Source organism: Tiliqua scincoides, chromosome 2 (assembly GCF_035046505.1).
Source record: "Tiliqua scincoides isolate rTilSci1 chromosome 2, rTilSci1.hap2, whole genome shotgun sequence".
Classification (NCBI taxonomy): Eukaryota; Metazoa; Chordata; class Lepidosauria; order Squamata; family Scincidae; genus Tiliqua; species Tiliqua scincoides.
In genome coordinates this window covers 238,807,842-238,832,429 of record NC_089822.1, presented here as the reverse complement: position 1 = coordinate 238,832,429, position 24,588 = coordinate 238,807,842, and the positions used below count along the sequence as shown (strand labels likewise).

General features: G+C 44.8%; 1 protein-coding gene and 2 pseudogenes across 1 annotated transcript in view; 2 read left to right on the top strand and 1 right to left on the bottom strand.

Annotated features, from left to right (window-relative positions):
- Positions 1–24,588, top strand: part of TAFA1 (TAFA chemokine like family member 1) — a 396,155-nt gene that overhangs the window by 210,080 nt on the left and 161,487 nt on the right. The window lies entirely within an intron of this gene.
- On the bottom strand, positions 2,151–2,270 carry LOC136643056 (5S ribosomal RNA; annotated as a pseudogene).
- Positions 14,722–14,841, top strand: LOC136643294 (5S ribosomal RNA; annotated as a pseudogene).

The window sequence follows — 24,588 nt, the reverse complement described above, 5'->3', positions numbered from 1 at the left end:
CCTATCCACTCTGTCCATCCCCTTTGCGTCCCTAGTGTTTGTATTCCCCCCCTCCCCAAAAGTCTTGGTATTCATTATATTTTTTCAAGATTTTTGTAGGGTGAGAGACTGCCAACAATTATTTGAAATCAATAAATGGAGGGCAGCCCAATCCTATACTTCCTGTGCCTGATGGAACACTGTACCACTGTATCCAGCAGGTGCCAGGAAGTCCCCAGGAGTCTCTGTGGGAGAAGGGGACTTTTGTCCCCTTCCTGTGGGAAAATCCCTCAGCCCCACAATGGGGCTTCTCAAGTCTGTGCTGGCTGTTTTGCCATGTTAGGCTCCATGTTAGAGACTCCATGTTAGGCTTGTCAGCCTAACTGAGTTCAAGACACAGCAGAGTTTGGACAATTCTGGTGAGATCTTGCGTGATCCAAGATGGTGGCACCTAGGAGAGCTGGGAGAAGAGGCCACCAGAGATATCCCACAGTGCCCTTTTAAGTTTGGGGACCACTGGATTCAGGCCTTTGAGACTCTGTTTGAACAGTAATGAGGCTAGAGATTCTAGTTAAAACAAATCCAGTTGAAGACTTCGGAGGAGTTGCTTTGCCCAGTCTTCAGGAATCTTTGCCCAATCTTTGCTTTGCCCAGTCTTCAGGAAATACCCATCTCCCTCCTCTCCCCTGCCATGACACTTCTCTGCTCTTTGCCTTCCCTCCATGCTCCTGTCTCCAACTCCAGTTTTCTCAGCTCCTAGAACCTGACAGCCTGGAGCAGGCTCCTGCTAACTGACAGGTTTCGCCAAATTCATCCCCAGAGCTCATTGCTAGTGATCGGTGTCTTTCTTGATCTGTGTCTTTATAATTGCCTTTTTCATTCATGCCGGGTGTGCTTGATTTTAATGCTTTTTTTTTCCTGAGGAATTCAAGTCTTCTTTACAAAGCAGCAAGAAACTCAAGGAAATTCTAGTTGCAACTTCCAAAGCAGGATTACAGATACAACGTACAGATACAATGTACAATGACCAGATACAGTGGAGGACAGAGTGCCCAGAAAAAGTACCTTTTATTTTAGTTTTTCAGGTTAGGTAAGAGAACAATCACAGTGAAACAAATATTAACATTGCGGAGAAGGTTTCTGACTGTGTTGAACACACAGATATAGACACACACACACACACACACAATTTTTTGGCAGAGGGCATTTGCGAAGGCTTTGATGAGACAAAAGAAAATTGCACTTACAAACAGCCCAAGGAAGGTGTGAAGTTTGCCTGTTAGCTGACATATTTACAAGTGTCTGCGTAGTTCTCTCTCTAATATTACATTATATTAATAAGCAATGCGTAGCCATAACAGTGGGCTCATGAGAGTTTCATTTTTTTTTCCTTTTTCCTGTGCTGGAAATTCTAAGTGTTCACAATTTATTCTAATTTAAAGCAGAGCTATTTTGTATGGGGCCTCCCCCGAGAGACCTTTGATCAAGTTCCTCTTGCAAATTGGAGGGAAGCCTGAGATGATTTCTATGCTGCTGATGGAGTTCAGCCCTTTTCTGGATACTGTTAAATCATCCCTATCCAAGATTACTTCTCCCTGGAGCTCAAAGAAATACTCCAGCGAGAACAATTTTTGCCTTTAGGATGGATTAGATTGCATTAAATAGAAGGTACTTGCAGAAAGGGGGAAAAAAAAGAAAGCGAGAGAAGGAGGGAGAGAAGATGGATACTCTTGATTCCTTTGCAGAACTTTCTGCTCCTCACTACAAATTAACACACTGACCTGTGCTTGAAGATAGTATGGTTTTCATGGAGGGAAAAAAGAGTTTTGACCAGGGAGTTCTCCGTACAAATTGTCTAGGTTTATTTGTACATGTTTTTTGGTGAAATATATTGGGGTTGTTTGAATTTCAAGCACAACTAGTAAGGGAGCCACTTCCATAACTGTAGCAGAAACAGTTTACCCCATATATAATTGTGGAGAAAAACCATACCCTCACTGGATTCTCACATTTGCCACTGCAGCCCTTCCCAGTTTGTGTTCTTACCCATACCGCAGGGATGTGCAGACAGGGGAGGCAGGGCCTCCCCTTCCCTGTCCTGTTCCAATGAATGTAGCCTCAGAGCCTCATGTAATGGTTGGCAACCTGCAGTCTCGAAAGACTATGGTAGAAGCCTACAGCACCCGGTATTCCCAGGTGGTCTCCCATCCAAGTACTAACCAGGCCTGACCCTGCTTAGCTTCTGAGATCAGATGAGAGCAGGCATGTGCAGGGTAACAGTTGCTGCGAGCCTCGTGTACCTCTAATGAAAATAACTTGGGTCTCTGAGAGACTAGAGCTTTGCCTCCACTGTGATTGCGCAGGCACTGGGGTAGCCCTGAGTGCCTTGCAGTGTGATGTCATCATGTCGCACCATACTTCAAGGTCTGTCTCCCCAGCCTTGGACCTCACCACACCTCACTGGCATACCACAACCTTCCTCTCCTCCTTCCCTGGGCAGGATTGTTAGGTCCTGAAACCTGGAAGGTTTGCTTAGAAGGAAAACATTTTCTCTGTATGGAGCTCTTGATGGTGTGTTCAGCCTTCTGGGGCCCATTCACTTAACGTTTGCCGATAAGTACAAAACATCCTAGGACCTGATCCACACATTAAAAAAGGAGCACACTTATAAAAATCTGTCTCGTTTTCCTTGAAATTGCACAGTAAGAGTCTTCCACTCAGTTGATACCTGATTGTGCTGATGTTTTTCCTGATTGTCATGTCCAAGTCTTTCAAAGGATACATGGTATATTCTTTGTACTTGCTCTGCTCGTACATTTTGTAGTCCAGTATGCACCCCTATAACACAAAAGTGAGAATTGTTCCCTAGAGAAGTCCCTTAAAATGAAACAAAGAACAAATGTAAACTGCCAAGTGTACAAGGTTCTGAATGGTGGGCAACAGTACCCTCCAATAAAGAGACAGCCAAACATGGCATGTCATGAGTAGTCATGAGACTGAAACCTCCCTTCCTCTTGCCTATTTCTTTTCTGTGCCTTGACACAGAGCAAGTGGGTATAACCTTTTACCCATCAGCCACAACTCCAGTGCAAATCCCCTTTCTCCCTTAGGTGCTGATAGATAGACAGTTCCACAGCCTGGAAAATTTACAGGGATAAAAACCCTACACCCATAAGTTTTTGACTCAGTTGCTAATAGTAGTTTGGGGGGAGGGGGGCAGGATGGATTTGAGTTTGTGGATCAGCATGGGGGCAAAGGGCTAATCCATCTGAGAGCTCTATAGGGAGTTTCCATCCTATTAACACTGTTATCAAGATGTTATGGATTGGCCCAGACTTCTGCTTCCTCTTGATAGATGTCCCTCAACCAGCGTGCTACCTGGCCAATCCCTGACATCACTCCTGCTAAGACATTCGGGATCTCATATCTTAACATGTGTCATGGTAAAATTGTGGCAAAAAGCATGCCTTAAATACTGCATCTGTTTTTAAAAGATGGCTTATCGATTTGCTGAAATGCAGGTCTGGACCCATAGTACGCTACAATGTGTGCAATGGCCACCGCTTCACAATAGGAAACATTATGAAATAGTGAACCCAGGACAGCAAAACCAACAGACGTTTGCATGGAGTTTGGTATTAAAACAAACACTCAGAGGTGCCCTTAATTAAGATACTGCCTTATTTGCAGTTTTGGCTGGTTCTGATTAATAACACAAGCTGTCCCAAAATATTCTGCCTTCCTTGAATGGGTGTCACCTGAGACTCAGACAATAATGGGAGCACAACCTTTATAAGTGTCCAGAGGCCTGCTTTGGCTTTTGCTTCTGTACCCTCACATTGCCAATCTCTCCTGCTTTCCTTCCTTTATAAGCCCTGTTAATTGACACATTGGGATGGCTGGGAGATTGCTCATTCTTTCCAGCCAGGAAGCCAAAAAAAAAGGACAAGTTGCTTTTTCTCAAGTTCCCAGAAGATCAGAGAAAGATCTATTAAGTCTGAATGACTTCAGAAATCCCAATTCCCTCCTAACCTATACTCTTGGTTTACATGGCCTTGAGTGGATTGGACATATCCTAAGCATTGTCCGTTGCCGAAAGGTTACAGCCTATTTCATAAACGGAGACACAATGGCTCTCTGGACAGGATGCATCTTACTCACCTACACATGTGTTCATCACTACAAAACGCAAGCAGCGGCATTGCTAGGGGGGCGTGAGGGGTGTGGGCTGCACCGGATGACATCACTACTCATCAAAAAATTTTAAATCTTGGTATTTTCGAATAATACCATCATGTTATGCGTCAATCAATGTGTAATTTCATGCAGAATGCAATGAAACAAACCGCATTGAAATATCTCTATTCTTTCAAAAGTCATAGCCCAAAAACTGGCGTAGGCAGGGCAATGGTGCATCACCACGCCCACCGTTTGGGGCATTGCCCTGCCCATTGCATGGGAAGAGCTCCATCATAGGGATGACCCACTGGACTGAAGAAAACCCTTGTGACACTACTGAACATAAGCACATGAGGAAAGGGTTTTCAGTTGTCAGGAGCATTTTTTTTGTAATTCAAACTTAATTGAAAGTGTAATAATATATAAAGGTTCAATCTTGTTATTCGCGGATTTTTTTATACATGGATAAGAACATAAGAACAGCCCTACTGGATCAGGCCATAGGCACATCTAGTCCAGCTTCCTGTATCTCACAGCGGCCCACCAAATGCCCCAGGGAGCACACCAGATAACAAGAGACCTGCATCCTGGTGCCCTCCCTTGTATTGGCATTCTGACATAGCCCATTACTAAAATCAGGAGGTTGCACATACACATCATGGCTTGCAACCCGTAATGGATTTTTCCTTCAGAAACTTGTCCAATCCCCTTTTAAAGGCATCCAGGCCAGATGCCGTCACCACATCCTGTGGCAAGGAGTTCCACAGACCAACCACAAGCTGAGTAAAGAAATATTTTATTTTGTCTGTCCTAACTCTCCCAACACTCAATTTCAGTGAATGTCCCTGGTTCTGGTGTTATGTGAGAGTGTAAAGAACATCTCTCTATCCACTTTATCCTTCCCCTGCATAATTTTGTATGTTTCAATCATGTCCCCCCTTAGGTGCCTCTTTTCTAGGCTGAAGAGGCCCAAACGCCGTAGTCTTTCCTCATAAGGAAGGTGCCCCAGCCTAGCAATCATCTTAGTTGCTCTCTTTTGCACCTTTTCCATTTCCACTATATCCTTTCTGAGATGCGGCAACCAGAACTGGACACAATACTCCAGGTGTGGCCTTACCATCGATTTGTACAACGGCATTATAATATTAGCTGTTTTGTTCTCAATACCTTTTCTAATGATCCCAAGCATAGAATTGGCCTTCTTTAATGTTGCCACACATTGGGTCGACACTTTCATCGACCTGTCCACCACCACCCCAAGATCTCTCTCCTGATCTGTCACAGACAGCTCAGAACCCATCAGCCTATATGTGAAGTTTTAATTTTTTGCCCCAATGTGCATGACCTTACAGTTACTGACATTGAAACACATCTGCCATTTTGCTGCCCATTCTGCCAGTTTGGAGAGATCCTTCTGGAGCTCCTCACAATAACTTCTGGTCTTCACCATTGGAAAAATTTGGTGTCATCAGCAAACTTAGCTACCTCACTGCTCAACCCTGTCTCCAGGTCGTTTATGAAGAGGTTGAAAAGCACCAGTCCCAGGACAGATCCTTGGGGCACATCACTTTTCACCTCTCTCCATTGTGAAAATTGCCCATTGACACCCACTGTCTGTTTCCTGGTCTTCAACCAGGTCTCAATCCAGAAGAGGACCTGCCCTCTAATTCCCTGACTCTGGAGTTTTTTCAGTAGCCTTTGGTGAGGGACTGTGTCGAACGCCTTCTGAAAGTCCAGATATATAATGTCCACGGGTTCTCCTGCATCCACATGCCTGTTGACCTTTTCAAAGAATTTTATAAGGTTTTTGAGGCAAGACTTACCCTTACAGAAGCCATGCTGATTCTCCCTCAGCAAGCTTTGTTCGTCTATGTGTTTTGAGATTCTATCTTTGATGAGGCATTCCACCATCTTACCCTGCATAGATGTTAGGCTGACCGGCCTATAGTTTCCCGGGTCCCCCCTCTTTCCCTTTTTAAAGATCGGCGTGACATTTGCTATCCTCCAATCTTCTGGCACCGTGGCCGTTTTGAGGGACAAGTTGCATATTTTAGTCAAGAAATCAGCAACTTCATTCTTCAATTCCTTAATAACCCTTGGGTGGATGCCATCAGGGCCTGGTGACTTATTGATCTTTAATTTATCAATGAGATCTGAAACATCTTCTCGTTTAACCTCTATCTGACTTAATTCCTTGGTCAGGAGGGGCTGTTTGGGCAGCGGTATCTACCTGAGGTCTTCTGCCGTGAAGACAAAGAACTCATTCAATTTCTCTGCCATCTCTATGTCTCCTTTTATCTCCCCTTTCCCTCCCTCACCATCCAGAGGGCCAACCGCTTCTCTGTCGGGTTTCCTGTTTCTAACATTTGAAGAAGCTTTTATTATTCCCCTTAATACTGCTGGTCATCTGTTCCTCATAGTCTCTCTTGGCCTCCCGCACCACCTTCTTACATTTCTTTTGCCACAGTTTATGTTCCTTTTTATTCTCCTCATTAGGGCAAGACTTCCATTTACGGAAGGAAGCTTCCTTGCCCTTTCTAACTTGGCTGGTTAGCCATGCGGGCACCCTCCTGGACTTAGTCGAGCCCTTCTTCCTTCGCGGTATACACTTCCGCTGGTCCTCTATTACTGTTGATTTGAGCAACCTCCATGCTCTCTGTCCATGTAGAGACTGGACTCTTTTTACCTTCCCTTTCAACCTCCTTCTAACCAGCCTCCTCATTTGAGGGAAGTCCGCCCGTCGGAAGTCAAGGGTTTTTGTGAGAGATTTGCCTGGTATTCTTCCCCCAATGTGCATGTCGAAACGGATCGCAGCATGATCACTGTTCCCCAATGGCTCAGTAACATTTACATCTCTAACCAGGTCCTGAGTACCGCACAATATTAAATCCAGAGTCACCTGTCCTCTGGTGGGCTCCATGACTAGCTTTTCTAAGGCACAGTCATTTAGCATGTCAAGAAATCTGATCTCTTTTTCATGACCAGAACATGAAATGGACCCAGTCGAAATGAGGATAATTGAAGTCCCCCATGATTACAACCCTGTCCCTCCTTGTCAGCTCCCTGAACTGTTTCCTCATTTCAAGGTCCCCTTCCGGTTTCTGGTCTGGAGGATGATAGTACGCCCCCAGTATTACATCATGAATGGCTCAACATGAATGGCCACTGCAAAGAGAAGGAATGTGCTGATCCCTGGAGAAGGGGAAAAATGCATGCCTTTAAAATTGCAGTATAAAAAACTGCTTTTTACAGTTGTAGAGAGACATAACAAAGAACAAAGTCATAACAAAGAACTATCAGGGGCAGTGATTCCTTGCTGTAACTTACTTGAGAGGATTGGCTTTTTCTTCTTGTTGCAATTCAAAGCTCACGATTAGCATGAGGAAAGCCTGGTTTCCAGCTATGAGGGTCATGTGACCAACATAATTCGTGCTAAAGCCACCTGTTGTTTGTTAACACTGACTCTGAAGTAATGTGATTAATTCAACCAGTTCCATATTCAAAGCCAGGCAAGCGCTGAAATAATTGCATTCCTTATGAGGAGGCATCTTTGTGATAATTGGGAATTCTTTGTTCAGCAAGACGTTTACAGGGAGAGGATGCAGAGCGCATGATGCATTGTGGAGAGAGAGCAGGAGCCCCTTGGACCTGAAAAGAAATGGTAATAGCGAACAATCATCAGTGGCAAAGAAAGCTGGATAATTGCTGTGGACTCCTCCTCAGTCAAGACAGTGCTGACAACAGACATGTGAAAATAAAATAGAAGCCATTAAAAATATACGTTTTCAATATGTCAAATGAAAATTTTCAACTTACAGCCCCATCCTAACCAGGCTACCCACAGTGCAATACATCCCACCTCCACTCCCTGGCATCCCGTTCCACCCACCCTACAACTGTCACGGTGGTCTCCCCACCCAATTCCAAATAGATGAGCAAATTCTACATTAGATTACCCCAAATGGTGGGGAAAAAAAGTAGGACGTATTGAAATTGTTCAGTACACTATAGGCTATATATAGGCTACAACAGTGGTTCCTGAACTGTTGAGTCATGACCCACCAGGGGAACCGGAAGCAGGGCAGTCCCCCTTAAGGGGAGTGGGCCTGGTCCAATGCCAGTGACACCTCTGCAGGGATCACAGTGCTGCCACTAACAAAGGGCTTGTTTCTTACCTGGGAGGCATCGCTGGCCTCCTGTGGGATCCTGGAGGCTTGCAGCCCCCTCTGATTTTCTCTGAGGTTTCTGTAAATGTTCCTTATCTCCGATCAGCAGCTACTTCCGTTTTTATGCAAAAACCAGAAATAGCTGCTAATCGGAGAGAAGGACTGTTTGCAGAAGCCTCAGAGGACATCAGAGGGGGCTGCAAGCCTCCGGGATCCCGCAGGAGGCCATTGCTGCCTCCCAGGTAAGAAACAAGCTCCTTGTTAGTAGCAGCACTGTGATCAGAGGGGGCTGCAAGCCTCCAGGATCCTGAAAGAGGCCAGCACTGCCTCTCAGGTAAGGAACAAGCCCCTTGGTAGCAGCGCCATTGATGCTCCCCTCCCTGCCTCCATCCCCACCCACACAAATTCTTACCCTGTAGGGGTCTGGGAATCACTGGCCTATAAAATGCATCCAAAATGTCAGTTTTATCCATATAGTCCCTGAGTTTGCACGTTAATCAGGAGAATGCAACAACAAAAAAGATTACTCAAAAGATGGTTTATCTATGTCTGCTGATCTTTCCTAGCAAGAGGAAGATGTAGGAGACTGGCCGGTGTGTTCCATGGCATATTCTTAGAACATGAGAAGCAAAGGAGAGGGCCAACAGTCCAAACATTGACCCAGAATCCTCTCTAACATGTACAGATTGAGGGCCAATCTACGTGTGACTGTATATTACTTTAAACCTGTAGTTCAGCCCTTCCATGCTTGGTCTCTTATCATCTAGGTGGATCTTCTTGTTTAGATGGACATAACAAATATCAATCAGGCTGACGGAGAACCACAGTGCAAGACTGAGTAGGCATGTCTACTCAGAAGTAAGTCCCACTGAGTTCAATGGCACTTACTCCCAGGTAAGTGTGTATAGGATCACAGCCCTAGGGACAAAGAAGCCAAGCCTTTAAGAGCAAAATGGTGCATTTAAAGTAATGTGTAGTTTGGACCTCAGTGGCAAACACTCCAAGGTAGAAAAGATTATATGGACATATTCTCAGAAGATAGTGGATTTCAAAGCCATTGGTATTCCCTGTGGGATGCGTGGAACATTTGCACAATCTGCATTTTAGCTGCATGGGAATTTTACCGATATCAGAAGACATGCAGGTGTTCCCCTTGTATCTGCTATGTTTGCCCCACGGATACTGAAACTGTGGATAAAAGGGAACCCTATCAGTGGTGTTGCTAGCGGGGTGTGGGGGGTGAGGGCCGCACTGGGTGATGCACACGGGAGGGGTGTGTGATGTGCACTAGTGACCAAAATTGCTAAAATTGCGGTTTGTAGGAATAATACCATCATATACCATTTGATGCATAATTTACAGCAGAATCCAATTAAAAAAAACTGGAGTGAAATATCTAAATTCTATCAAAAGGTATGGCCAAAAAACCAGAAGACAAAAATGCAACTGTCTTATATAACAAAAAAGTACATTTCCTTAATTCAAAATGGACCAAGGAAACTGATTATTCAGAGAGTCAATGAGATGTTATTATGACACAGCATGGAACCAATAAGGTGTTAGTAAGGTGATGCTGGGGGGTGGGGGAGGTGACACCACTAGTGACCAAAATTGCTAAAATGGAGATTTGTAGGAATAATACCATCATGTTCTATACCATTCGTTGCATAATTATAGCAGAATGCAAAAAAAACCACGTTGAAATATCTATGTTCTATCTAAAGATATAGCCAAAAAACCAGCATGATGGGCCAATGGTACATTTCTATGCCCACCACCGCCTATCTAAAATAGATAAGTAATTCACTGCCGATCAGAGAAGCTGTGGATACGGAATCTGTGGATATGGGGGAGGAGGAGGCACCTGTATATGTAAGACAATGTGTAGAAAAAAATCAGGCTCATGTGATTAGGGTTATAGTAATTCTGCACTGGAGCAGCGTGAATAGTTATGACAATTGTTCCCGTCACATACAGCTCATTCTAGGTGAGAGCAAGGTTGCTGACATGGCTGCTTGTCTCCTTTTACTACTCCTCAGTAGACACCCATAGGCATATTAGTAGAAGGAATGCAGTCAACTGGGTAATGATGGTAATTAAAAAAGATGTAAACTTTCCAAGTAGCTGACACTTACTCATTACACTGAGCTGTCATGCTTGACTGAGCTAACGTTAATTTCGATATCCCATTATATCTTGCTGATATGAGCTTCAGAGTTGTCTGCTGCTTCTCTTTAGGAAACTGGCATCGGCAGTCATCACACTATTGAGGGCCACACAAAAGTTGACAGATGCGCATAGTGTTCCAAGGGTACTGATACTTAAGACATGCTTTGACTCAGATGGCTTGTTGCGCTTTGTCAGACGCCTAGCAGGTGTATCTTGGAAAGCCACAGTCTTCCTCTTCCAAAGCAGTTTCTCTTGCACAAATGAAAAGGGCTTTTACTTTCTAAGTTATCCAAATAGCCCTATTAGTATGATTCAGCCTGCTTTGTCCATGCAGAGGAAGGAGGTGAGGGAAGCCTGAGGTGGTAGAGTGGACAGTAACAGTGTAAGCTGCAGAAGGAGGATGAAAGTTCTGAATGATTCTCCAGGTAAAACTTCATTGCAAGTAAAAAAATTAGCACTTGAGAGAGAAGGATTTGAACCTAGTCGAACCGTGATATACTACCTTTCTCCTGACAGGGAGCTGTTTATGGAAGATCCTTAAAAATGTAATCCTCCCCACCTGTAGCCTGAAATGATACAGTTTGCTCTAGCACAGCAGTTCCCAAACTGTGGGTCCCAAACTAGTGGGTCACAACCTGATTTTTGGTGGGTCATCAATGGGTGATGGAAAGGTCAGATAACTAATTGCCTCAAGTCCTGGGATTATTCAAAAATCAGATACAGGTTGAGTCTCATTATTCGCGAGAGTTCCGTTCCCAGAACTCATGTGGATGGCAAAAATCACATTAAAGCAAATCCATTTTTTAAAAATGTCCTTTTGCTTAGTGATTTAAAAACAGCCTTGCTGACCTTTTGTAATGCACACAGAGACAATCATTCTCTTTCCAGGCACTTAGAAAGGCTTTACTCTGAGGCAGCAATCCCTTCCTTCACTAGGAGCTGCAGCAAGGGAGAAAGAATGGAGGAGGTGATAATCACTGCCATTTAGCCTCCTTTCACTTGCTCAGAGGGAAGGGAGGGGGTCGCTTCCTCAGAGTGAAACTATTCTAAGTGCCTGGAGAGAGAATGATTGATGGATTGTCAGCCGGCTGCCCTCTCTCCCATTAACAAGGCTAATTGTTAAACGACTTTTTCCCTTTAATTGAAAGAGCCCTTCTCAGCCCTTTTGAGATAAAACTGAAAGTAAAAAATCTGTGGATAATTAGGTTATACCTGTACTGCTAATTACCATTCAAAGAGCTGAGCTCCTGCAATATGCAAGCATGTATAAATAAAGGGAAATAAATGTTTGTGGGTCTTTTTCTGGTTATTATTACTTATAAAGAAATAAATTAAATATTCTTTTTAGATCTCCCTTTTTTAAGGCTGGTAAACCTGGATGGGTCCTGATAGAATGTCATTTTAAAAGCCTAAAAAAACTTTAAAAGCCTTAAAAGGCTAAAAAAGTTGGGGAACTCATGGCTCTCAAAGTTTAGGTTTGAAAAAAACTCACTCCCAATGCATTGCACTGCACATCTATCCTTGTTTTCATGGAGGAAGGGTCAGCTTGAGGTTCAGGCAGGCCTCCTGTGCCTTTCATAGGCTGCAATCCTAACCACGCTTTCCTGAGAGTAAGCCCCATTGAATAAAATAGGACTTACTTCTGTGTAGACCTGGTTAGGATTGTGCCTATAGTCGCATTTTGGTACATGCAGTTTCTCCTGAAGTGGAGATGTGATGATAAGAAATTCCTCTTGATTGGCTAAGAAAGGATCCAAAGATATCGTGGAATCTGGAGGCCCATGTCTTTGGACTCTTCTGAAACCATGCTAGAGTTCTATGAATACTAGTGAATACCTGCCTAGTCCAATTCAGAATTCAATTGGGGTAGCTTAGTCATCAGATAGAATATGAACCCCCTCCCCCCCCACAAACACACACAAATGCCTGACTTCATCAAGCAGCAAGATTTAAGAGGAGGGTGGACAATATCTACTCTAACAGCCCAATACTATGCAACACCACACTTGGTGAAGTAGTGGCACAAATGCAGCTTCCGCTGTATCCCACAGGGGGGTTTCAGCCTCTGGGGGGGAGACATTTGTTCCCATGCCCTGGGGTAAGACCCAGCTGCTGGCTTGGGTAAACCTAGAACTGTACTAGCTGGCCCAGGTCCACATTGTCCTATGGAGGTGGTTTGGGGCCTGGGATACGGTTTAGGATTCAGTGGGTACCACTGCCCCCTCCCTGGGCCAGATCCACCCTCCTCACTGCCCCATTCCTCCCACCCCCTCCCCGTTTCCCTGCACCCACCTGCACCTTGCCCCCTGCACCCACCTTCCCCACTGGCCTACCTTTGTCAGTGGATCTTTGGTCATCCACAGTTGCACTGGAGGCTGCTCCAGCCCTCATGCTGGTGGCCTGGTAGCATGGACCAACTGTGTCTGCTTTTTGACTGGTGTAAAGCAGACACCGCTAACACAGCATGCGTTCCACCAGCGGCCAACCCACATAGGACTGGGCCGAAGACACTACTGCATGTAATTTAGAATGCACGAAAACAATGCTCATGTTCCACCTCAGAGGCATCATTGCATCACCGCATCTGCCACTGAAGGAGCATGTTGGGTCTCAATATTTGTGTGTGGGGCACTTTAAAGAGCAGCAAAATTTGGACATATCACAAAATCACCACCTTTACCTTCTATGTCCAATTACCTCTTTTGATCGGTAGGGACCAGCACAGGCCGAAACGTTCTTCAAGAATCAAAGCGTTGAAAAAGCACACCCGATTCTACAGTTAGAGCCATCAGGTTGTGTCCCTGCATTCAACTAATAGCAGTGATGTCCTTTAAAATACAGGAGCTTCAGCAAATGGCTCTGAATTGCTTATTGGATAGACAGATACTTTGCCCCAGAACTGATATTATTGTCATATCTACGGACAGTGTCAAAACCGAAATAGCCAGCATAAGTTCTGGACCTGAAACTGACAGTTCCGGCTAGAATGGCATGACACAACTCTATCTTATAAAAGTGTCCCCTGGCAAGCTGTAAACTTTATGGAAGGCACTAGAGGCTTTGCAGAAATAGTGCTTAATCTTGGCAGATGGTAAAAGAACTTGGAGATTCCTTGTCTGATTAAAGCCATCTTTTTTGTCCATCGTCTATTGCTCGTAACACAGAACCCAGTCACTAGGGCTGTGCTGAAAGTTTGTATGCTAAATTATTTTGGGCACCATCCTAACCAACTTGCCAGCACCAAGGTAAGGGCAATGCAACTCCAAGGTAAGGGAGCAGACATTGCCTTACCTTGAGGAGGCCTCCGTGACTCCCTCTGACTGCAGGATGCAGCTCATGCCCCACTGGCACAGCTATGCCAGTGCTGGAAAGTTGGGTAGGATTGCACCCTTTGTTGTTAGCAGGACTTCCATGAGGATGGGAAGATTCCCCAAAGAGTTACCTTTTTTTAGATAGTTTACTGCACTGAGCTCTGTTCTCAGCCCCTGCTCCACTGCTGTTAAAAACAAAACAAATTAGAGTAGAACCACGATTCTTGGGGAATAGAAGATCCCTGCCAATCCACATTCATATAGTCAGCAGGGTGCTGTCTTAAAGCCATTGGATTTGGCTATGTGACAATGTCACCAAGCCAGTTAAGAGCAAGGATGGTTTCTACGCGCCCTCTGAATGCATAATTGCTGCTCTTTGCAGCTTTCCCAAAGTGCTGAAAGGGGCAAAATCTTTGACGAAAAGTGCTACTCTTCCACTTTGGCTCAGCCCTAATGGCCACACAGCAATTAACGGAAGCATTTGATTCCATATTTCATTGCGTTCCTTTCCAGTTGTAGGCCTCTGTCAAAAGCAGCCATCATTTTTCTAAGTGGCAGAAGCTTCATTCAAGACAGAAATCAAGGCAAAGCTTTTCTCAGCTGCTGTCATGAAATTCTGCCAGAAATAGTATTTTTTGGGTGCAGTGGGGATGAGAGTGTCACATTGCAGCGTGGAATTTTACCATCTTGCAGTCTGATTTACAGCCACAATTTATATTAAATGAATATAAAGGAGGTAGTTAAGGTTGAATGAGGTATAACATGATGGTATTATTCGTAAATTCCAAGGTTTCCACAATTTTGGCCAGTAGTGTTGTCACACACCCCCCCCCGAGGGTGTCACCTGGTGTAGTCTGCCTCCCACACTACCCTCTAGCTATGCCACTGAAAGGAGGCAAGGATGTGTTTTGGTGCAATCTGACAGCAACTGTTACCCTGCACATGCCCGATCTCATCTGATCTCGGAAGCTAAGCAGGGTCAGGCCTGGTTAGTACTTGGATGGGAGACCGCCTGGGAATACTCGGTGCTGTAGGCTTATATCATAGTCTTTCGAGACTGAAGGTTGCCAACCAACAAGGGCCTGCGCCAACAGACCATGTGGTCCACTGGTGCATGCTTTCTCAAAAGGCACCAGAAAGCGCTTTGTGACAGTGCGAAAGACTCAGACATGCAGGTGGGAAGGCCAGAACTGATTTGGGGCTGGGCAGATCGGGTCCATGCGGGGTTTGATGGCACCAGCACACGCCGTATCCAAACCCCCTTCCTGGGCCTAATAAGCCTGCAGAGATTCACAGCCTTGCACCAGCTAATTTATTAACCATAAATCAAGCTAAATCACTGATCATAAATCAAATTGACTCATTGCGACTGATGGGGCTTACGCAAGGGAACAAATGTAGCTGCCAAAAATTCCATGTGGGATGCAGTCTAGCCCATCATCGCATGGAGATTTAGGAATGATTGGGCTGTTTATGTATGTGTGTCTGCGAGCCATCTGAATGAGATGACATGCACTGATTGAGAGACTGACGTGCCCGTAATGTGAGGAACAAGCCTAAGTACATCCCCCCCATCCAAGACTTGAAAGAGGCCGCTGGAAGGATCAATGTGCCCCTTACAGCATTGCTTGCAAAAAATCGTTTGTGAGCTAATATCCTCAAGGACAAGATAGAGTCTGATTTGGCTCTTCCAGAAATTATTCTTGATTGCTTCGGAAAGCAATATTTTTTTAAATGGGAGGGGCAGCTTTTGAGCACTTCCTTAAAAGACCAAATAAATGGCAACATCAGGCAACCATGGAAACTTTTAAGTATTAGGCTTGTGCTCTTTCTCTCTCTCTCTCTCTCTCTCTCTCTCTCTCTCTCTCGTATGTCTTAGGTCTCCTAGTCTCTGTCTAATAGGGAATTATTTTAATGAGATAAATTTCTCATTTCTGAAGCATGTTTTTTATCCCCTTTGCTTTCACCTGGATTGCGCTGGGGTGCCAGGATCTTTATGCTTCAAATGTTTCAGCCTGTTTTGTGCATGTCATTAAACTCTGAATTCCATGGAGCTGAATCTACTAGCATATTGCTGAGAGCTCTATCCATTCTGTCCAACATTTCACCGCTGAGAACAGGGATGACCTGATGTACTTATAATGCACCTGTTGCCTCAGGTGCAGAGTCTTGCTGTGACTGCATCCTTCTTCTGGACATTGCCAGAGGCTCTTCTCCACCCACTGTATTTTAAACTGGCCATAACAATATACTGTTAAAAACAGAAACATTTAACAGCGCTTGCAATCACAATAGATCTTGCTATATTTATTCAAGAGAAGCTGAGATTCAAATGCATTCCCTCTCATATCCTCACACCCCACTTTGTAACTACACATGTATACTTGAAACTGAAACAACTGCATATTCTGTCTCTGTGTTCACTCTTTTCCCTCCCTTGTGCCAATCTCTAGATCAGAGGCAATGTGCACTTCTGGGAGCTACTGTTCTAGAGCTTTGGAAGCCACGAGTGTAAAATGGAGGCTTGTGGTGGCAGAGTGTGTTTCGAAATGGGAGCTTTGGGAAACAGAGCCAATTGCAAAATGGTTGCTTGTACAATAATGGTTAGTGTGAGGTTATTCTGACAGACAAGCAGCACAACAAACGTGTTCCTGGGAGGACATGATAAAAAAACGTGAGCCACGGAGACAAGGAAGGAGTGGCACTTGGTTATCATCAAAACTACTGGTAGCTCAGGACTGACCTTTCCACCACTCAATGGCTTTATAAGTCCCTCAGGTTAGGCAGACATCTGTCTACCCATGCCTTGTGAAGTGCGATGTACTGTTCAACAACAACAAAATAGACAGTTATATGGAGATGTGGAGAAACACGCAATGGTGCGTTGTTTCTGTGTCCACAAATGTACATGCATCTGCACCAGAGTCAACCCACTCACCCCATTTTTTAGATTTCATTTTAAAGACTGTTCCTCCATAAGAGGGAAAAGAGAGAAAGGGCAGTGCTTTACCAGAGTCAAGTAGAAGAATGCAGGGACTGTCCCTGGTCAACAGGGAAAGTTGGAGTGTACATTTATAGAGTGTGGGCAAGGCAGTGACGTGGACATTTTGGTTTTGGCAGCAGTGGCCTCAGTGGCATTTTCTCTTTAAAGGTTTCATTTGACATTACAAATGAAAATGGCAAATAAATGCTAATGCTAAATGTGCTGATGCCTCTTTTATTTCGAGAGGGCAGAGGCTTTCAGCCTGCATCCCACAGGTTTGCTAATAAGATTTGTGTGCAGAGCTCCCACACAATGTTTAAAATTCCCCCCATGTGCAAATATGTGCACTGTATAGCGGTTTTGTAAATGAGAGAACCCAACACCGCTACTTTTCATTCGGTCTGAGATGTTTTATGATCGCCTCCCCCTTTCTTTCTTTTTTTAACTTGAGCTCCGGGATTGTGCTGCACACATTTATACAACGACAAGCGGCGTTGTATGGCATGTTGCACATTACAAACACAAAAGCAGTAAACAAGTTGCTCTGACTGAGGTCACTATCTTTAAATCCTTCCCTTTGTTCTATCTCACAAGAGCCTTGCTGGATCAAACCAAAGGCTCATCGAGTCTAGCAGACTGCTTTCAAAAACGACCAAATAGATGTTTGCAGAATAATCACAAGCAGGAGTCAAAGGCCGTAACTTCCCAACAACTGGTATTTGATAGTCTACTGTCACTGTCTATTAGGGCCTAATCCTATTCTATCTGAGCTCCGGTGCTGAGTTCAAGTACTGGTGCTGGGTATTGTAAACATGCCATAAAGCACGTTTATGCAACCCTCAGAGTAGGGAGTGTTGGCAACAAGCCGGCGCTGGGTGGAGGATGCTGCAGGAGCACCAGACAGTCGCACCACCAGTGGTGGTGCAGGTTTTCAGGACAAGGCAAGGCATTCTGGGGTGGGGGGGGAGCAGGGTGGAGGGAGAAACAGGACCAGGAAGGGAATGGGACCCCCAGAGCCTTGTTCCACTGGATCCTATCCTTTGGACTGCAAAGCCCAACATAGAGGTTCTCAAGTCTGCGCTGGCAAAATAGCCAGCACAGAAGCCCCATTGTGGGGTCTGGGGCTTCCCCTGAGATTACCTCTGGAGGCTTCCCGGCACCTATGGGATACAGTGATCACCATTTTGGTGCTGCTGTTCCTTCAGGCGTTGGGAACCATAAGATTGGGCTGCCTGATAGTTTGGTGTCGTCGTTAGAGTGATGGACCGGGACTGTGGGGACCCAAGATCAAATTCCCAAAGCTGTGAAGCTTGTTCAGTGACTGTTCCAGTTGTCTTCTATCAGTCTAATCTACCCCACAGGGTTGTTGTGAAGGTAAAATGGGGAAGACAAGACCCAGGAGTTCTCTCTGCACATTGGAAGAAGGCTGAATGAAATGATTATTTCATTTAATGTGAATGAATTAAGTCGAAATTCCATTTAGCGATTGTGCTGCAGTATTCACGCTTGATGGGTCTTTCTTCATCCCTGTTCCCCTTGAGACTTTGTCCTGCATTCCTTGCCCTTAAACTCAAAAGCAAGGAACAGAACTTCCTTATTTGAAAGGAAAGGAAGAAACATCATTGTTTGCCATTTTGCTTCTGATCAAACCTTGACAGTTCAAGTATTTGCATTTGCTTTTTGAGGGACAACTGCCAGTCAGTGCAAGGTCTCATCTGCTGGCAGAGCAGAACAGCAGAACTCTTGAAAGTCCAGAGGCCCCTTCCTCCAGCAGTCATCTCTTGTCTCATCACTCTAAACCAGTAAGTCTTGCCTGGTTTAGCTGGATTGACACAGCGCAGGGAACACAAGCAGAACACAGCATGGCTCTCCTTTATCAGGGTAAAAAACTACCATCCCAACATGTAAAATCAGTGGAAATGGGCCTAGCTGTCTGCCCACCCCCAATGGGTTGAGTGTACCATCTAACTCGAGACAGTGCTCAATCATGGACTGAGCAAACCTGTCATTGCCAAACCCAAAGGATCAGGGCAGCTGGAATGGGAAGACCCATAGGCCAAGCCATCTGTTATCCTACCACCTTCCAGCCTGTGGGGTTTGCCAGCCTGGATCATAGAGCCAGTCAAGCATCACCAGAGTGGTATTAGGTCACCCCCTGACCTTGCTGCTTCAGAATGGACACTGTGAATTAAATCCTGGCTATTCACCCTGCATGCTACCTGCCAAAGTGACCTATAAGAGAAAGCCTTCAATAACAGCAAAAACCACTCAGCCCTGCATCAGTCTGGGTAAGTGAAAAAACTGCCAACTAAAGCCAATCAAGTTGACAACAAAAAATTCCTACCCAGCCCACTAAGGAACAACCAGCTAGTCATCAGACTGAATAACACAGGTGGGCAGGTGGGGATGCTGATTGCAGGTGAACTGAGTGTTCGGGGCAAGGCTCTCCCCAAAGCGTTCCACCATCTCACCTCCCTTTGCTTGCCCAGCTAATAAGGAGGGACGTCTGTCTCCTGTGCATGAGGTGGGGGTGAGGCAGTAGCCCCAGTGGCCGATAGCACGCTAACGGTTTTCTTGGAAATGGAAGGAAGTTTGAAAAACACGTTGTGAGGAAAAATTCCTTTCGTAAGATCCATTATCTTGTATTTGAAAGAGAAATTACAAGTTGTAAACATTATACGGTAAAATGAGGAAGAGGTTTTACTGTGTGTCATCTGATAGAAGTATGGATCTTTTTGTTTATAACGGGAATCTGTTAATCGAAATTTGAGCAAGAATGCTTACAAAATGGTGATGCCGGCCATCTCCTGCCATGGAACCTGTACAAAACACACACACACACACACACACACACACACACAAAATTAGATGTGGTCAGATTTGAAAAGGAAGAAGGAAGTAGAGCAAGAAGGGAGTGAGGAGGAGAGAGAAGTGGTGGGTCTGAAGCACTGGCTTATGTGGGTGTAGTGGCTTAGCTACAGGGGGTCTTGCAGTAAGTATGGCAGGAACTGCAGTGTGCCATGTAAGCAAACCCTCCCTCTCGCCACTGGAGCCAAGCTATGTTCTGGTTTGGGGGGGGGACTTGCTTTGCTTATTCCCAGTCCCAGTCCAACTGTGTGCATGTTGATCATTTCTAGAACTAAATCAGCCAGCCCCCCCACCACCTTCCAGCCCTTAAAGGTAAAGGCAGCAGTTCCTCTGACACCCCCCCCCCCCGATCACCATGCAGCAGCGAGTAGCAGGTTCATCTACTAAACTACATCAGCAGCCACTGCTTAAGAACATAAGAACAGCCTCGCTGGATCAAGCCATAGGCCCATCTAGTCCAGCTTCCTGTATCTCACAGCGGCCCACCAAATGCCCCAGGGAGCACACCAGATAACAAGAGACCTGCAAGGCTTTCTGGAAATTGTAGTTAAGAACATAAGAACAGCCCCACTGGATCAGGCCATAGGCCCATCTAGTCCAGCTTCTTGTATCTCACAGCGGCCCACCAAATGCCCCAGGGAGCACACCAGATAACAAGAGACCTGCAAGGCCTCCTGGGAATTGTAGTTTAAGAACATAAGAACAGCCCCACTGGATCAGGCCATAGGCCCATCTAGTCCAGCTTCCTGTATCTCACAGCGGCCCACCAAATGCCCCAGGGAGCACACCAGATGACAAGGGACATGTATCCTGGTGCCCTCCCCTGAAGGCACTAAGAATGATCTAGTTCAATCTTATGCTCTGCCAAAAGGGTTTTCCATACCATTTATAATAGAGATTGTCTACATTACAACGTTCCACAAGAAGGCATGAGAAGTACAGTTTACCAACACATGTTCTTGCATGTCAGTAAAATATCTAGGAGAAAAGCTGTGCTGAGCTCAGTGGCATTGCTAGGGGGTGCAGACAACACCAGCTGACATGCAAGGGGGGGTGACACCACTACTCACCAAAATTTTTAAAATCTTGGTATTTTTGAATAATACCACCATGTTATATATCAATCAATGCATAAGTTCATGCAGAATTTTATGAAGCAAACCATGTTGAAATAACTCTGTTCTACCAAGTTATAGCCAAAAAACCAGCAGCTGAAGGGTGATAGTACATAATGATGCCCACTACCTGGGATCTTGCTCCACCCCCCACATGGAAGGTGGTCCATTATAGGGGACCTTCCCTACTAGGTGACACAAACCCTAGTGATGCCACTGACTGTGAAACATTCAGAAGAACCTCTTTGAGCCTAAAATGGTGAAGAAATTGATCCAATCTACTTACAGTGCTAGAGGTCCACCATGCCTACTTGCCTGCTCCCAATCTTTGTTGGACAGCACCATCTGAACCAGCCATTTTCAACCACTGTGCCGTGGCACACTGGTGTGCTGCGAATGGTCCCCAGGTGTGCCGCGGGAGTTTGGTGGAGAGTCATTTATTAATAGGACCATTGGGGATATGAGCCCCACACCAACAGCAAGGTGTGCCTTGTCAATTGTCCATAAACTGATGGTATGCCTTGACAATTTTAGTACCTTGTCAGTGTGCCATGAGACAAAAAAAGGTTGAAAATCACTGGTCTGAACAAATGTTGGCTACAATCCTAACCTCACTTTCCTGGGAGTAAGACCCATTGAACACAGTAGGACTTACTTCTGAGTAGACCTGGTTAGGATTGTGCCCTGTTCTGTGTCATGGTGGCTATGAACCCAAAGTTTTATGATAGGTCTGTTATGATAGGTCTGTTATGATAGGGGCTGTTTTGTTTAGGGGAATTAGTATACTACCCTTTTTGGAACTTCAGGATCGCAGGCTAGATAACAAGACGGCGTAATGCAGAGAAATTCCCTTTTAGCTTAAGGAGGAGACTGAGAGAGAGATAACTTTAAAAAAAAATTATATTTTTATTACAGAAGCACGCAGGTAAACACAATGCACATGGAAAAATGATAAGTATATGTTTCTAGTACTTGTATCTAGTGTACCTAACTTATGGTGGTTGCATGTGAGCAGTATTTGGTGCATCCGAGGAAATCAGGAAAAGGGAAATTTGTAGGGGAGGTTTTTAGGGGTCCCTGGTCTGCCAAACCCAACTGCTAACTAAAGATGGGGAGAGAAGGGGAGAAATAGGTGGGAAAGAAAGAAGGGAAAGAGTTCCAGAACGCAAGAGAGTTACCTGTCCTGAGGAGCAGATGGATGGGGGGGGGAAGAGTCCTAGGAGGAGGACCTTCTGCCTTGGGGGAAGAGTCAGAGAGAGAGAGAGCACATGGCCGTAGCCCTCTCTTAAAAGGGTTTTTGCTGTGACCGAAATGGGCTGGGCATTGAGCTGGGGGAAAACTGCCGCCCACCAGGGTGTTTGAGCTGGGGGAAAACTGCCACCCACCAGGGTGTTTGGGGTCAGGATGTCCCTTATCAGCGAAATTCAATGTGTCTAATGGTTGGCTTCCTAGCTAGGGGAACTTACACAATAAGCAGTGATTGAGTTAACAATAGGAGACACTTAAGCAACGATTTACTATTCCAGCCTAGAGAGGTAGAAGTTGTGTTGTAGCTTGACCAGGGATTTTTGGAAGTTTGGCCTGTGAGAAGTTTAATGTGTTTGCATAACCAGTGCTTGGATTAGGAGACACAGTGATTGGGTTAAACAAATGATTTGCTCTTCCAGACTTGTTTACCCTCGGGAGGGGGATGTTGTCACCATGAACTTGATTTGACTCCTTTTGTGGCCTGTATGGGAAGTTTGGCCCTCCATAATAACATAACCAGATATAAAATCACAACTTAAAAGGAAAAAGGGGATTTTCACATAACACACCTTCATGGCAAACTCAATTTATTTTTTACAAGCAGTCCAAACAGCAAGAGCTACATGCTTTGCCATTGTCCAGCTTAAAGTCAAAACCACAGTGAAGAAAGAGAGCATGTGTCAAAACTCCTGAGCTAGTCAGAGAGAAAGAGAAAATATTACTTTAATAGAACCCAATCATTTGATGAAGAGGAAAAAAAAATGTCTTCCATCAGCTAGTCAGATGCACAGATATATCTCCTGAATGACCTTTGAAATACCAGTACAGAGCTGCTGACAGCTATAATTGTCTTTCATTCTTTAGGATGATCACTATTGCACTTTGCTAAAGCCCACTCTTTTTATAATATTGATTGGAGCAGCAGCTCTTGCTGAGAATCACACAAGGGGAGTTACCACTGATAAATCAGAAGGAGTTTTTAGTGCCCAGGAAGCTTTCAACCAAGGACAACATTCTTCATTAATTTACAGGCCAAATCAGAGTTTCTCAAACATTTTCTTTAGAGGGGATGAGGCATGGGTTAGGGGCAGAACAAGAGAAAATGCCTCAGCTTCTTGGACAAAGGAAAATTATCTGATAGATCAATAGACAGCCGACGTATTCTATAACCGACATGGTAACTCAGGAGCGTCAAACATAAGGCCCGTGGGCCGAATGTGGCCCCCAGAAGCAATTTATCCGGCCCCCATTTAATTGGGCTCTCCCAGCTTGATAACTAGGCTTTCTCATGTCTTGAAAATATGAACAAAATTTGTTCATTTTCTCTTCTGTCATATGCAGCTAATGTGTTTCTATGTGAGAACAAAGTGCTTATTTCTGGCCATCATCTGCTTAATTATGTCACTTCCTGCTTAATGATGTCACTTCCAGCCTTCAGCAGGCACCACGAATACTAACTTTGGCCCTCTGTATGAAACATGTTTGACATCCCTGTGGTAGCCGTTTCAATGCTGGAGACACTCTTTGAAACGGTCCTCTTTTGAAATCAGGTTGAATACATTTCATGGCCCATCAGTGGCATTCACTGGCACGCTAACCTCCTTGTGGACTCCTGAAAAAGAAACACTTGCCACTTTGAGCACTCCAATCTCGAACCCATTATGTGGAGTTGTTCCCCTGGATGTCAGTGGAGTTGCTGGATGTCAGTTGGAAACCTAACTGCTCCTATTGTGTACATGCCGCGCACATCAGTCATAATCCAATAACAATGAATGCCTAATCAAGACGCTTTGTATTTAAAAGTCCATGGGTTTGACCATGACCTTTCTGTGCACTCCCGCCGTGCAACCTTGGAGAAGTAAACGGCATTTGGGACTAAACTCGCAGTACATGTAAATCACAGTAAGTGGCAAAGTGACTTTTTTCTCCCCCCCCCTTTTCTTTGATTTGACACAGATAATTAAATACTGTGCCTTTGTTCTGAACACTACTGAATATAAGAATTGGCTAACTACCCACACTGTGAAAGAGATCACTTCATGCTGCTCCAACCTAAGGAGGTTTTTATTGGACTTTCATGCTAAATAAATTTAAAGGTGTCTCCCGCTGTTTTTATATAAATTTTAAATGTTTTAAAAATACCTCCCCAAAAATATGCTTTAATAGCTCACTTTCCCAGCACACAGCCTCACACTAGGTAAGTGTTCCATTAGGGCTATAAATCCCTTTTCCTCCCACGCCAAAGTGAAAGACAGCTGTTTATTCAGCTTTTGTAAAAGACACCTTTAATTCTTAGATATTTTTGCTAAAGAGAGCCCCCCAAAAAATCCCGTCACTTATTTTGTTTCTGTGCAGCATACTGTTGACTCGGTTGGTTTCAAGACAACAACACACAAACATTCACTTTGGTCCTACAATCTGAATGACCGCTAAGAAATGCATCAGGAGGGGAATTTTGAATTTTGGCCTTGTAGATGAGAGATTATGGGTGTGGGGAACTAATGCCCAGCAAAATTCAGAGGACTGGACCCGGATACATTTAATATCATATTGCAAAAAGCCGTATGGTT